This window comes from Centruroides vittatus, unplaced genomic scaffold, assembly GCF_030686945.1.
Source record: "Centruroides vittatus isolate TY-2023 unplaced genomic scaffold, ASM3068694v2 contig_630, whole genome shotgun sequence".
In the NCBI taxonomy this organism is placed as follows: domain Eukaryota; kingdom Metazoa; phylum Arthropoda; class Arachnida; order Scorpiones; family Buthidae; genus Centruroides; species Centruroides vittatus.
The window spans coordinates 878,951-892,275 of NW_027122387.1; positions in this window are offsets into that span (position 1 = coordinate 878,951).

A 13,325-nucleotide genomic window follows, 5' to 3' on the forward strand; every position below is an offset into this window, starting at 1 on the left:
ATAAATTGGTCAGAAACTCACAGAGAATAAGAAGAAAAAAAAATGCAATTTTCGGTTCCGAGCTATTAAGTGTTTCATCACTCTTACATCCTTCTTCTCGGATGATGGGAGCTTTCAGGGAAATTGTGTATCACCATTTTTCGACTATCTTGATTCAACAGATATGGCTAGACATTTCAAGTTTGACCTTTCGCTCCACGCGGGTCAAAGGCCGCAGACACTGAGTCAGACTGTAAAAAAGCTAGAGGAGAAAGTTTAAAAAATTATATACATTTTTATTATTATTTTTCTTCCACGCAAGTGTCCAATTTCCGAATCTCTTCGGGTTTTAATTACGGTATTATCAAGTGCATCTCGAGCGGGTATAATATATTAATGAAATAAGCGAGAGAGAATATCATTTCGTGTATAAAACTTTGAGCAAAGAGAGAGGGAATAAAGAAAGATTCCAATTAAGGAATGATCTCGTGATCGGACAAGTGAAAGGGAATCGCATCATCTTATCGCTTCACAGAGCCTGACGAGTGACAGCCGCACTCTTTTGCCAACAGATCTATCACAAACACAGAAATTCGTGATCGGCAACTCGAACTACGATGGCCCGAATAATTCTTAATTCAATTCGAAGGTCGAAAAGAAAGAAAGAAAGAAAAAACTACTACTACTAGATTCCATTTGTAAAAGGCGTTAAAAGTCCTACTGCCAGTGGTCTGGTTGCATATAAGCCAGCTGGCGAATAGGAAGATGTTCGTGACTAATTCTGTCTACCATTTGCCCCAGGGATTTAGTCAACGTCTATTGTTGGTCTACAGATTCCTACTGTCAGCCAAATTAGCTATTGAGGGGAAGATTCGCAGACTTCTTCCGCAGCAAATCTTGCGAGACGTTTGCAATTTCGTCCAATGGGGACCGCTTTTTTGTACGTACAACACGCCAACTGACGTGTTAAAGTCGCTCGTTTTGTCTTTTTATATCTGGGGTGGTTGTTTTTTTTTTCTTTTCTGTTATTCTTAACGTTGTATTAACACATACTTCGACAAATTTCTCCTTCCAGTTTTTTTCCTCCCCCCAAACTGATCGAAATTGAACGTTTGTAGTGTTTAATAGAACGATGAGAAACATTAACGATTGTGTAATTGAATAAATTGTTATCCAATCGTATTAAACTTTTCATTTGCGTTCTACCGTTTAAAATAACGGTCGTTAACGGTCGATAAACTTTTCGACGTCTTATTAAATAACGATTTCGATGGAAAATAAAACGTTAAATAATTAACTAATTAAGCTTTCTAGTACCTTTCAATAGGGAATTATTGAAGATTTTCGTGCACAAATCTTTCTATAGATTGAAGCTATTCGGTTATTCCATTTATGCCCTTCTCCTTCGCCGTTATAATGGCGTTTATATAAAGGAAACGACTTTCTAACGCAGAAATATTAAGGGGGTGTAAAACTTCCTAATACCGAAATAGGAAAGAAAATATTCGAAATTTAATTAGTAAGCGGATACGATTCGTATACGAGTAGTAGAAAGATTTCGGTGAAGAAATTTCAATTATAAGCGTGTCACGATAGCGACAATTATCGTTTCTTTGGGAAGATCAAAGTGGAAGTCATCTTTTATCGAAGGTTTGTCTTGTAGATCGCATTTCTCTAACAATCTATCCATTCCGACCGTCACTGAGATAAGTTTCTCCTCTTCAGGCCTGGGGCCAAAACCTCCTGCAGTGGCTCCTTTTGTTTCGCAACCGCCCGCCATTTCGGTGAAAGTCAGGTGGGAATGCGAAAGAATAGCAGAGCCCTTGACCTGTCCGGGTCACTCGCCGTGTTTGTTGGCGGCACACCGTACTTTGTAGCGCCTCAGACAAAGAAAAAAATTCATTTTTTCCTACATTATAACTTTCCGATTGAGAGAAACATGCCAAATTATCCATCCGAATGATGTCTTCATCCCACTCGATGCTTTGTTACGATTCAAATATGGGGAAGTAACCTTGGACGTGAAGGAAAAAGTGGATTTTCCACAAGAATAATTCTTATTCGAAATTCGTCACGTCCAGTTTATAGATAAATTTTTAGACGTGTAGTAACTTTATTAACTTCGATAATAATAAAAAGTATGGAAATATTCGAGTGATAACAAGAGGAGGAAAAAAAAAGAAGAAGAAGAAACGAGGTTGGTAAGAGGCGATCATTCTGTACCGATGAATCCACTTAAAATTGGCATCATTAATCAGCCGAAGGTAGACAGAGAAGATTCCATCATCTTCACTTCTTATGACGACATAAGGATGTCACTGGGTAAAGACAGGATAGTAGCTGCGGGCTTATTGCAATAAAAAGCTACTAGACGTGACCAGAAAGCTGAACTACTCTATGTGGATATAGAAATGTATTAATCGAATAGAAGCATCTACGAATTAGAAAAAGAAAATGCCCTCGAGGTTATAAAATAAGTTTCTTCTCCATACAATAACAAAATTTAATAGTTGTTCGCGTCTGTTTAATTAAAGGAGTTTCTTGTGTTATCGATAGACTACATATTCGCCATTTGCGACCGCGACTACACGGCAAGAGTCGACACAATAAATAGTTTGTTAGGAGGATGTTCTTCTAGGCACCACCCAACCGGGTGTGGCTTCGTTCTGTCAACTTGAATAACAAAAAAGCAACTCGCACATCCCTTTTATAAATAGCTTTTTTATTAAACTACATCGGTTTCGCTTGTTTTTCAAAAATAATTACAAGTTAAAGAGTAACACAAGTATTATATATATTTTTTTTTTCTTTTCCGAAGAATGGAATATTGTTTAGTTCTTGTGTAGGCCTATTGTTAAATTTTAACACGAGAATACTCTAGAATTGCTCTAGCTTCTGTCTTCCGTTCTTTTATTTCTTTTTAACGTTTTTCTGTATTGAACAATGTGTTTATCTAACGTTAAAACTCTCGATATAAAGTTGGTGTAGCTTAACACTCGCACATTCCTCCACATATATTTTTGCACAGCCAACTTTTAACATTAAAATCCCACACAATTAACTCTAACGTTTTGTATAATCGACTATTTAATTCAAAAAGTATGCCATTAGAATTAGTTTCGCTTTAATATTCTACCTCCTTGTATGTTTTTTTTAACACACAAAAACCGTAAAAGATCCATTTTAATTGTTCAAAAATATAAATAATTTATATATAATAAATTTTTTTATAGCGTTAAAGCATACATTTTCGTCGCCTTTAGTAAAGATTCTAAAAACAGATTTACATAAGAAGATCCTGATTTAAATGAACAGACAATAGTAAAAAGTTAATTTATGAACTCGATATACTTTATACACATCTAATCATCATTTCATTAGAATATTTTAATTAATAAGACATTACTCCACGAGTTATAAAAGGATTTAGAGAAGTTTAAAGGTATTTTCCAGTGTGTAATTAAGGAGATAGACTCGTTAAAGGGAGCAAAACGTGACGTAAAAAAGTAGTAGAAACCTATCAGCGATCGATAGTACCAGAGGATTTTTCCCATCCTGTGCCGAAAATATCTACAAAAAAGAAAGTAAACTTGATCCAAGCAACCACTGAATAACCGCAAATGAATCTCTGATAAGATAGTTGAATACAGACAGGTGTTGCATTCCGTCCGAAAGGTTATCGATAGAGGTTATCTGATTTTTTTTTTTTTATTCATTTCAGCGATCGCTTTTGTGAAAGCGGTAGAGTAGGCTCCTGCGATCGGGGTGTTCGATCCGATGTTTTAGCTCAATGATCTCGTTTTCTCTCGATCAGAAAAGCATACCCCAACCTACGTCCTACAAAAAAAAAGATGGAGGATCAGATAGAAGTACACGAGCTGAAAGGACGAAAAGTTCAAACATTCATAAGTAAAATGTTAATTCTTTATTTCAGAATTCGATCGGGTAGATAAGTAACTGGTTTCGGAATTAATTCTATAGCTTGATTTTTCTATACGACGAGATGGCCTAATTCAAAATCAAAAGCGGTTTTAAATACATAAAAATCCCCACCAAGATGTAAAAAATGTATATAAACTTCTGCCGAGTGTAATTAAAAATAATCGCATATTCGTTACGAAACGAGATTCAAATTATCGTAACGGATACGTCTTACAACGTTAAAATTTAAGTTTATAAACAGACGTAACATCAATAACTCGAATGGCCCGAGCCAATTCTCACAAATGCAGTCATGAGGAGAAACACAATGAAGGCTAATAGCCACTTCATGTCATACATAAAAGATTAACTATATACTTTATTATAGCTAATGCGAATTGACCAACTGATAGCGAGCTACCTGCTAAACTCGACTCTTGTTTCTGCTATTGGCCCTACGTAATGATCGAAATCGGACAAAATGGCCTATTATACATTAAATACATTCTACAACGTTCTGATTTAATGGTTTATGCTAATAAGATTTTTTAAAAAACGGCCTAACACTTTAATACGCTAATCTCTAATCTAACAACTATGCAAAGGCATTTTAACTACTATAAAAATAGCTTATTAGTTGATTTCTTTTTTTTAAAACCATCCGATTGTGTTTTGGCTACCATTTTTTTACTAATGACTCCCTACTACAGAATAATAGCTTCTGTTTCGAAGCCATTTACTACTATATATCTACACGATAACCATATAAAATTGTTTTAGAACGTAAAAACTTACATCATATCTCCCCTAAAAACGATTATAGAGACTTACTATCGAAGGAGAGAAAAGAATTACGACTCATTCCTTCTTTTCCTATAAAATAAAATTTGTCAGAAACACAAAACTGTTATTTACATCCACTCGGAATTGAGCAACGACAGAGGAAGAAGTAAGAAAAAAAAAATTATTATTGAAGGCCTACTAGCTCTAGAAACCCTTAAGGGACAGTGATGATGAATGATGATCCCTCCACGGAAGAATAGTCCGAATATCTTGACCTCTCTCACGTTTGCTTTTAACAAAAGCACAAACCGAATTAGTTTCTACAAATTTTTTCTGAGGTTGCAAGGTACGGTTTAAAAACTATACATTGCCTTATTTGAATTTCCCTTCCCCCCTTAGTGCAATGCGTGTATTTGAATCGTTTCGAAACACAACCTTGAGGGAATTTAATTGTGGAAAAGGACAATCCTGTTCCTTGTAAATACAGATTTGAAACAAGGTAAAGTAGAAAAATTAACATGTAAAATTTATTATGGAGTCGTATAAGACGTATAAAAATGTTACTTTCTTTCCTGGAAGATAGATGACAAACTTTACTGCCACGGCATTAAACTTTGTCATCAATCTCTACCATACCGTAACACAGGATAAGACCGAGCGCACTGATTAATTAAAAGAATCCACTCTTAATAGTTTCAATTAAGATTTTAAAAATTGTATAGAATCAAATAAAGATTAAACGATTCTAATTAAATATATATATATATATAAGCAACATACCTTTAAGTCCGTTAATGGATCGAGAATAACTCATCAAAAATTCGTGATGTAATAAGCGAAAATTCCATTTGGTTCCGAGAGAGATTTCAACAAATTTTTAAAATTACACCACAAAGGTACTGCTTAAACAATTACTAAATGAAAGATAGTGTCTTGTCACGCAGCAGTTTATGGAAGAAATTTTTCGAAAATTTGCTACTACTCTTTTATGAGGGGGAGAGAGAGAGAGGAGAGAGGAGAAGAAAAAAAAACAGTAGTAGGGCTACGCGTGTATGTACGGACACTTTTAAAATAACTTAAAGTGAATATCCGAAATTTTTATATAACTATACATTTGTAAAGATGTATACAATATGCCAGTAAGAATGGTCTCTGGTTGATTTTTATTGTTAGCCAGCAAATCGGGAGGAGAATGTGGACAGATTTTCAAGTTAAAAGATGACAAGCGAACTGATGTATGACCCACCCCAAACATGGCTTCACCCATCACAGAAGCTTAGAAATAAACAATAGACCTAGCTGTTTTCTGCCCCTCAAAGATATGAATTTATGATGTAGTACATTAGTTTTCTTTCACTGTCAACTTGAGACAGTGCACCCCCCGTCGAGAAATACACTCAGTCTTGTCACAGCTACACCGAGAGAGACTGTGGGGAGTTGTTCGGATTGAGAAGGAGGCACCATTCTGTGCTAGGTACTACACAGCAGCAGTCTTTTACAAGAAACTAGTTTGTAGCAATGAGGTACTGAAGCAATTAGCGAGTTCTTTTAACCATCACAAATCAGTAGATAAAAATCCCGAGGTAGAAACATAAGACGCTTTTTAAGATTACAATCGTTTATTAACACAAGTTTTATTCAGTAATTTAGCAGAAACTACTCGCCATTCGAGCACAAATCGCCTAAACTAGTGAAAAATGTGCCACACAAAAATCATCAACCATCCGAGAGGATCGTGACACAAAATTAATGATTCTCCTTTATTTAACCATTCTAAATTAAAAAAAATAAGGAGGAAAAAAAACCAGGCTCAATGTTAAATTACTACTAAAAGAATAACCACTTCCCGATAGGAATAAGTGTATAATTACTATATTAATAGTTGTCATTTTTTCCATATAAATGGGCAAAGTTTTGGCGAGAGTAGAACAAGACATCAATATGCCGGACAGAAATTAATAATCAAGGTAAATCGTGAAGAACTGATTAACTGGAAACGATGTGTGTGAGATAGAAGGGAGGGTGGAAAGATAATCAGTCCTCGAGCCGCATTTTCATCCCATGGCGCGATCAATTTTTATGCCAGCAACAAGCGGGCTCTGTTAAAAAAAAATCTAGACCGTCCGGCAATAGTCCCCTCTTTGCAATAGATGAACCATTCTTCACTCAAGGGTAAGAGATTTATCATTTTTCTATCTTTATATCTGTTCTGTTCTGTTCCTTTCTTAATTAACTCCAAAAAATATATTTAAGTGTAAATGTTATCTCCGAAAACTCTTCTTAAATTGGCGATTCTGTAACCATTTAACTTAAAAAAACAAAAAGAAAGCGCGTGGTTTAACGGACAGACATTCCGCCGTTTTATCGACTTTTCGAGAATTTTATCAAAATTCTGACGTAATGATTTGATGGAATTAATAAGAATATATAATTATCCACACCCCTCGTAATTTAATTATCGAGTATTTGAAGATAATTAAGATGAAAAACTTCGCTTCAACAGGTTTTTTGCACTTCATTTAAATTCGTAATTTCGTTATTTCCTCTTAAAATTTATCTATTTTATTCCATAATCGACGTGTAGGCCACCATTTTCTTTATAAACTTCCCCCATTCGTGGCTCCGGAAGACTACGTTAGAGTTTTTGGACTCGTATAAAGATTTTACTAACTTTTCGGCAAGGGTGTGCTGCTGAAACAATGGGAATTTCTGTGGAAGAAACATTAGAAAATTCTCAAATACCAAGTACAGTTAATTGGTTAAACAATAGCCCGAGTTGTAGTCTAGTGTTTGGTTAGACTGGAGTTGGCAAACTTGTGGAATTTTCGGCAGCCTGACCGGGCAAGTTGTCGAATAAGCACGGCACAAGAATCCTCGGTTGCGTCGTTACAATAGCAGGCCTTCCGTATAGGTAGCTGTCTTGAATTTAACTTAAACACTATACTTGAGATAATAGGCCCGCTCTGACTTGTGTTAGCGGGGTGTCGGAGTCTAGTTTATACCCTAAACAAGTTGTTTTCTCTTAAAGCTCGATTATTACACCCTAACAACAACCTTAAAAATATGTTGTTTGTGTTATTTTCCTTACTTTTTACTAAATTACAGCTCTAGTGTTTAGGTCACAATTACAGCCGGGATACGTCCCGTCCACTTTTTTTTTATGTGGAGGTGGTTTATAAAAGAAGAAAATAAGGTATAAGAAACAAAGAAAGGCGTCCTACCTCGTTTAATTTCGAGTAGGCCGCATTAGATAAGTCTCAATCTTCTCTTCAAAAATCAGCACGAAGAGAGAGGGAGATGGCCTGGATGCCCGCCATGTTATTACGTTTATCGAATCCTATCTAATATTGCTATTGTTATTTTTATGGAAAAGTAAATGTATTCACAACATTCTGTCGACACTTGCCCGATTTTAATCAAACTCTGATAAGATACATGGTAATTATCCAGAAAAGGGGATGATCCGTGATGTGACGGTAGATAAAGGAAGCCATTTTGTAATTGCTATAAATGCTTCTCTCTTACAACTCGTAAAACGTGTTAAAAACTTAAATAATTTTAAATATAAATGAAGGTGTTTAGAATGTTTTAATGGTTACACGTACACTAATCAACCGGGCCTATGCTTAGTGTACACACAAAGTTATTTAAAGTATAAATTGATAAAGGTATTATACAGGTTATTGCAAGTGTAGCACTCGAACACACATTGCTGCATCAATCTCTATCCCACAGATGCTATCTCCAATGCAATCGCTATCATGAATGTGAGTGATACGTTGAAAACGTGTCAGAATTAAACAATAGGCCTAGATTGATAAATCTTGTAACGAATTGACTAAAGTTTCATTTTGCCAAGTTTTGACACAAGACCACTCAAATCCGATCATTCTGGTGATGTAAAATTATTGTTATTTTTGTCTAAGTCAAGTATTAAGTGAACAAAACCCCCCCTTCAAAAGAGTTTATACAAGAGAAGATCCCTGTATATAAGGAATTTAGGGGTCTAAATTTAGATCCTTATTATACCCATTTAAAACCTTCTTCTCCGTAGAAAATAGCGTAGAATGTGTTTATTAAGATAATTTCTCTAGTAAAAAAAGAAAAAAATACTTTTGGGGGGTTTTTCTAATCAAAATTTAATGTATAAAAAGTAATGACAATTAGAGTAGTAACGATTATTAATAATCGATAATGAAAATCAAATAATAATTATGCTCATTTTATCCCCAACTTTTCAATAAACGTTTACCATTTAAGGAGTTATTCTCTAATTGGAACTAATCAATGGAAAGCTTTAATAGGAACTTTATGTTTGGCTTGCTACAGAAAATTCATTATACTGACGACCAACAGAAATTACCCGATATTAAAATAACTTAATGGTCAATACGTGAATTTTCTTCTCTCTCTCCTTTCTCTGTCTTTCTCTAATTAATTTTAAATAGAATTAAGATTGTCGAGTAATCGATAATCTAAAAATCAGTCTTTAATTTAATTTCTTTAAAAATATCTATCACGATTTATAATTTAAATCCTTAAATCCTTAAAAAAAAATCCTCTAAATTTGCACCATTAAATCCTTGAAAAATCTTTAAATTTAAGGGTCTAAATTTTTAAAATTCCTTAATTATTTATCTAAGGATTATTAAATCTCTAAATTATATTAGAGTTTCCCCTCGTGCTAACAGATAGTCCTTAAAGCTAAAAAAAATCCCTAAATTTGATCTATATTTAGTGTTATAAAGGACAAAAAATGTGAACTCCTGAAGTCATCATATGAAATGGGGATAAAGAGGGATTCTGTCTAATTTAATTATAATTTAATTAGATTAAAATGATGTAATTATAACTTAAACTGAATAGAAATTTATTAATTATTTAAATTTAAATAGCTGTAATTTTGAGGTATAACTATTTTTTAAAATTAGGACTGATGCTTGCTGTACTGTACTGTACAGTACATGAAAGTTTTTGTTTCCCTGGGTTAAAAATTCCTATAAATTATGAAATTAATTTAAATATATTAATCCTCTTGTATTATAAATCTTATAGAAGAGTTAATTTATGTAACAATTAAATATTTTTCATATAAAACATGAAGAAGTTGAACTTAAAAGATATGCTGAGAGTTACAGAAACTATACATTTACCTCTATTATAATCTATTTAATTGTTTATTTAAATTGAAATTTTAATTATAATTAAATTATAAATGTAATAACGAAGAATATTTATGCAATTAAAATGATCTAAATTAACAGATTTAGTTTAAAAAATAAAAAAAAACAGTTAAATTGTTACGTAATTTTAATTCAATTTAATAAAAATTGTAATTTTTCCTGTAAAAAACTTCAAATTTTTACTTAATTTTAATTAAAATTAATAAAAATTCAACTAGATTATGATGAAAATTGTAATTTCCCTGTAGAAAACAAACAAAATTTACACTTAGGATCTAGAAAAATGCAAAGAAACTCGACTTATTGCACGGATTATGACGTAATTATTACACTTTTATAATGCCAAAAATCGATTATAACGGATCTGAACCACGAAAATTTCGTTTTAATGCCACTCCCGTACCATTGTAAAGTGCGGTAATGTACACCTCAACTGTACAATAGAAGCTATAAACGTATAAAATAAGAGTTATATTCAAATTATTCTTTCGATACATAGCTAATGAGGCCTTTAAGTTCGGAGAGGGGCTGATAGGAGAAACAAAAATAGTGGGCCTCGATAGCTGCGGGTCTTCGACACCCTATAGTGCACCCCATGCACATCATCATTTTTTTCTTTTCTTTCTTATTTTTTTTTTTTTCCTCGTATCCTTCGCATCTTTAATGAAACATTCACCCTCCCGAATTAATTATTTTAGAAGTTTTAAATATTAAGAAAAGGGGGAGAAAATATTTTTAACTTAGTGTTTTATTAATGTCAACTACTTTTGAATTGAATTTTTATAACTAGGTGACTTAAGAATCGGATAATTTCGGTGTGTAAGTAGGGCGGTGGCAATTGCATGTACTTACGTGGCTCTAACACGAATTCCTTCGACCAGGTAGAACACTCACCCAACCACACACATGTCCGACTTATCTCAGGTGGTCAATTTCACTTTACACTACATAGACCGCTCGTGCCATCTAGCGAGCCTATATGAAACTATTTTAAACACCACATTAATTATTCTACACGTGTTTAATTAAATTAAAAATTAGGAAATATACTTTAAAAAATTATTTAAAAAATTTTAAGCGATTTAAAACACGATTTTAATCAATGACGTTAAAAAAAAGAAAAAAAAAACATTCAAATTCTATTGGCTAAAAATTAAATCGTTTTCAGAAATTAAAAACATTTTTAACGGTTTTTTTTTTATTGTTTAAATAAGAATTTATTATTTTATTTCTTAAATAAATTTACGTTTCATGCAGATTTTAGTGTTATCGTGTCTCGAGAAAGGCAATAGTTATAGAGCAAGTTAGTTGTGTGATCGATATTTTGCTATCTTATCTTTCTTCTCTGCTGCTAGCATTTGGAAATTAGTGACACCAGGCTACAAAGGCCCTTATCTTTCTTTACCCGTGTGACTAGTGTAGTAAAATACCAGTACGTGAGCCAGGCCTTCGATTATGTCGCCCGCTCTTCTAGAAAATAACTAAAAAGACAATATTAATTAATTATCGAAAATCGTTTGTGGATAATTCCGTGGAATTTGGACGAGAAAAATCGAAGACAAATCGAAAATAAATTGCTCTTACCCGTTAAATAAAATTCACGAATTACTCTAGAACGATTCTAGAATTAAAACGGTGTAATTAAAGGCAGTTAAATGTACTACATTTTTTCTTTTTTTCCGAGTTAAATTTCGGTTTAAAATGGCGGATTTTATAACTTTAAAGTTGTTAAATCCGTTCGGTGAAATAGCGAATTACTCTAGAATGATTCTAGTTAGTTCTAGAACAGCAATAATTACTAAAATGTGCATTTTTTTTACACTTAAATTTGGGCCTGAAATGTCGGATTTTACAATTTTAAAGTTATTAAATCCGTTCGGAGAAATTTATGAATTACTCTAGAATGATCCGGTTGGTTCTAGAATTAAAACGATAACTAAAATACACATTTTTATTTTTTATTTTTTTTTAACACTTAAATTTAAGTTTAAATGACGGATTTTACAACTTTAAATCTGTTAAATATAACCTATTCCGTCCGATGAAATTGACGATTACTCTGGAATGATTCTAGTTAGTTCTAGAACATGCATTTTTCGGCTTAAATTCGGGTTTAAAATACCGGATTTTACAACTTTAAAGCTGTCAAACGAAATCTATTTCGTTGGCGAAATTCACGAATCACTCTAGAATAATTGTAGTTAGTTCTAGAACGAAAGTTAATACATATTTTTCTACTTAAATTTAGATGTAAAATGTCGGATTTTACAACTTTAAATATAAATTTTAAAGAGGAAATTCTCGTTTAGACGAATAAAGTCTATAAAATTGATTTTTCTACGTTTGGTTGGACGTAAAGATTAAAAAAGAAAATAAAATACTGAGACGTAAGAATGATTTTTCTTTTCTGGTGTTTAGTTAGATCTAGAGATTACAGACGTAAGAAATATTTTCAATGTTTAGTTGGAGCTGAAAAGATCTAACAGAGATTTTCTGAAGAGAGGGAAAAAAAATTGTTTATTTGGATCTAGATTTTAGGGGAATAAAGAAAAAAAAACAATAATTTATTTGTTTATTTCTTATTGTATTGAAGAATTAGAAAAAACAAAGGACGTGCTATATTATTGAATGTAATAATTAGAGAATAATGCATTCTTTTTCATATACTTAAGCCAATAAAAATAAAAATTACAAAGCAATGCTTACTTACAATTAATATAAATACGAGTAAGCGTTACTTACATATAAAAATATAATATACTTATATACTTATATAAAAAAAGTGTACATTTTATTGTAAAGCTAAGCGTTAAAACTAGAAAATATACAACTTAGTCCTTTTCTACTCGAGGAGACTTAAAGAAAATTCATTATTAATTAAAATTTTTCTTTTCTATATTTAATTAAATCGATAAAATTAACCTATAAGGTTAACGTAACCTTCGGTGCCAAGATGGCGGCTCGTCTCCGATTCCAGCGAGGAAACAGTTGGACGCACGTTCGAACCTAACCTATTCTAATAATTTTGTTGGTAATAATAATGGTAATTTATTAGAATAGGTTAGGTTAGGTCAGAACGTGCGTCCCCACTGTTTCCTCGCTGTAATCGGAGACGAGCCGCCATCTTGGCACCGAGGGTTACATTAACCGTTTAGAAAGTAGAACCGAACAGTTTTGAACCGAAAAAAACTTTCAAAATAAGAAGGATCGACTCGAATTTCGGAGTTAGAAATGGAAGGATTTAGCTTTGATTTCGCTACAGAAAAGCAATTTTTTTATATATATTTTAAAGTTAAAAATTTAAAAATAGAAAAAAAAAACGATTAAAATTAAGAATAAGCTCAGAAATAAAATTTTTCCACAATTCTTTCCATTAAAAAATAATAATAATAATAATAATAATAATAATGCAGTTTATATCTTGATATTTTGTTAAATCTAGATACAGATTTAGATAAG